The sequence below is a fragment of the Etheostoma cragini genome, chromosome 3, assembly GCF_013103735.1.
Source record: "Etheostoma cragini isolate CJK2018 chromosome 3, CSU_Ecrag_1.0, whole genome shotgun sequence".
NCBI lineage: Eukaryota > Metazoa > Chordata > Actinopteri > Perciformes > Percidae > Etheostoma > Etheostoma cragini.
The window spans coordinates 28,460,004-28,463,199 of NC_048409.1; positions in this window are offsets into that span (position 1 = coordinate 28,460,004).

The window sequence follows — 3,196 nt, forward strand, 5'->3', positions numbered from 1 at the left end:
ACCTGCTCATCAGATACACACTCACACACATCTACACACCTGCTCATCAGATACACACTCACACACATCTACACACCGATGGTGCAGCATTGGGGGGGACACTTGGGGGTTCAGGGTCTTGCCCAAGGACACTTTGACACGGGACTGCAGGACCGGGGATTGAACCACCAACTCTTCTACAGGGAACCGCTCTACCGCTGACCCCCCGCCGGCCCGGTAGTTTCACCAGAATAGTAGTTTTACTTAACCATGTTGCGACAAACTGACATTCTTAATACGTAAAGTCATTTTTTATCTTATTTTGAAAAACGTGTAATACAAGGCACAAGTTGATGGGAAAAAGAAAATGGCCGAAACAACGTTCCTTTATTTATTCATTTATTTATTTATTTATTTATTTTTTTTTTTAAAGACCGGCCCCACGTAGGGAGACGAAGGGGGCGGGACTTCGGATCTCTATTTCCTTTCATCTCAAAAAGTACGAGCAAGAAGTGCTTTTGGCTGCAGGAGTCAGGCAGTTGCATCGTAACTGTCATGTACCGTGAACTACAAAAAGAAGGTCATGTCCGTCTCTCCCGATGCATGCTGGGAGTTTTACACCAACGTGCGGGGCTGAAGTTACTGGTTAAGTTTCCTGTTGTTTTGCTTATTTAACGCGCATGTTTCTCAGTTATAAATCACTGAAACCACTTCCTGTTGGAGGGAACACGAGATCCTGTTAGCAGCGAGGAAGAGGAAAGAAAACAGTGAATGTGTGTGATTGGACTTTTAAAATATTTATTCTATAATTATAACAAATGTTACTTGTGAAATGTTTTTCTTTTCCATGTTTTTGTTGACACTTCCTCGGTTGTAGAGCTGCAGGAAGTTGTTTAAAATCACATTTACACGTTACACATTTAAAAGAGTTGCCTTGACAACTCGTGTAATTCCCAGAATGCCGTTGGGTTCTCTATGCACACACCTGGCTCAGTATTTTGCAGATGATCAAACATCCTCTAGTGAGATTTAGAGAATTTAGGACTTTGTGATTGTCAATAATTTTTTTCTTTTTGTCATTAAAAGACGTATTTAAGAGTTTTGACGCAGTCCCCGACATGTTTAACCCTTGTGTTGTCTTCCTGTCTCAACGTTTTAGTCACTTTTTAAAATTTTTGTATTTTAATTTTTTAATTGTTAGTTTTTTGAAAACATTTTCCAACATTTTAATCGCTTTTTCTGACTTTTTACCTTAATTTTTCCCAATGTTTTTCTCACCTTTTCAGTGTTTTAGGTGCTTAATTTTTTTTTTCTGACATTTTTCACGCTTTTTTGGGGTGATTTTGACTGTTTTTGTTGATGTTGCTTTAACGTTTTGCTGCGGTTTATTATTTCATTCATTTTTATACATTTTCTGCACTTTATTGACGTCACATATTTTCTAATATTAAATTTTTTTTTGCTGAAAACGGGTCAAATTTGACCCGAGGACAACATGAGGGTTAAAGGAATGCTTGAGATAATGTGTGTGTGTGACTGTCTCAGTCACCCCCAAAAACACACCTGAGGAAGCCGAGTCCGATGCGGATGCCTCGTCCACAACTTGTCTTCTTAAAAAACTGTAATCAACATTAAAAACAACAACACACAGTATGTGATTCACAGCCATACTGTAACCAAACTGCACAGAAAATGTAATTTCACTTTTTCTGTCTAATTATTTACAGCTGACAAAGATGTCCTCCCCCCCCCCCCCCCCCCCCCCCCCCCCTATTGTAACTTGTTATTTAAATACAGATAAAGGTCTTGTTTTACTGCTCATTTTATTAGACTTTCTGTAATTAAAGCTGTGTTAAACTAAAAGGACAAACCGAAGAACTGGAGAGCTTCTTGGAACTAGTTAAAATAAGACGGGGATCTTTGTTATGGGTGCATGAACAGATCCGGTTGTCCAATTGTTGTTTTTTAAACATTTTCCAACATTTTAATCACTTTTTCTGACTTTTTTCCCCTCTTTTTCCCGATGTTTTTGTCACTTTTTCAGTGTTTTGGGTGCTTCATTTTTTTTTTTCTTACATTTTTCACGCTTTTCGGGGCGAATGCGACTGTTTTTGCTGATGTTTCTTTAACGTTTTGTTGCGGTTTATTATTTCATTCATTTTTATACATTTTCTGCACTTTATTGACGTCCCATGGTTTCTAATAACAAATAAAAAAATCCAGATCCAGTTGTCATGAGGAAAAGATCCGAGGTGAAATGCCTTTAGAGGAACATCTGGCGCGTTCCCACTAGAATAACATTAAAAACATCAGTGTGTGACCTTTCTGGTAACTTCCTTCCAACTTCCTGTTGTCCTTTGGGTCAAATCGACCCGTTTTCAGTTAATTTTTTATTTGTTATTGTCACAAAAGATGGGCCGTCGAAGTAAGACAACGTTGAACAATTGACAAAAATGTCAAATAAAGTGATGATAATGTTGAAAAAAAGTGACCACGGTTAACGGGAAGACAACACGAGGGTTAAAGAAGGTGTGATGTCTCTAAACCGTGCCAGATGTTTCATAAAGGCATTTTATCTTCTTCTTTTTCCTAAAGCTGAGCGCCTTGGTTCTCTTTTCAATGTTAAACTTTAGCTGAATGTCTTGAATTCATCCAATCAGTGATCAGTATTAGCTGGAGGAACCCTCAGTCTTACAATCAGAGACACCTGGACGAGCTGAAAGTGGCTTAAACCGGGATTTATTCTGTTGGTAGAGTCCAGAAAACCATCGTCTGCCTGTCTGCCTGCCTGCCTGCCTGTCTGTCTGCCTGTCCGCCTGTCTGTCTGCCTGCCTGCCTGTCTGTCTGCCTGTCCGCCTGTCTGCCTGCCTGTCTGCCTGCCTGCCTGTCTGCCTGTCTGTCTGCCTGCCTGCCCGTCTGCCCGTCAGCCTGTCTGTCTGCCTGCCTGCCTGTCTGCCTGTCTGTCTGTCTGTCTGCCTGCCTGTCTGCCTGCCTGTCTGCCTGTCTGTCTGACACGCCGCAACCTGTAAGTAAGTAAGTAAGTAAGCTTTATTTATATAGCACCTTTCACAGACAAGGAGGGTCACAAAGTGCTTTACAGTAAAAAAAATAAAAAAATAAAAAAATAAAAAAAAATAATAAAAAATAAATAAAACAGCAACACATAATATACTAAGCCATATTGCTAGTTAAAAGCTTGTCTAAAAAGATGTGTCTT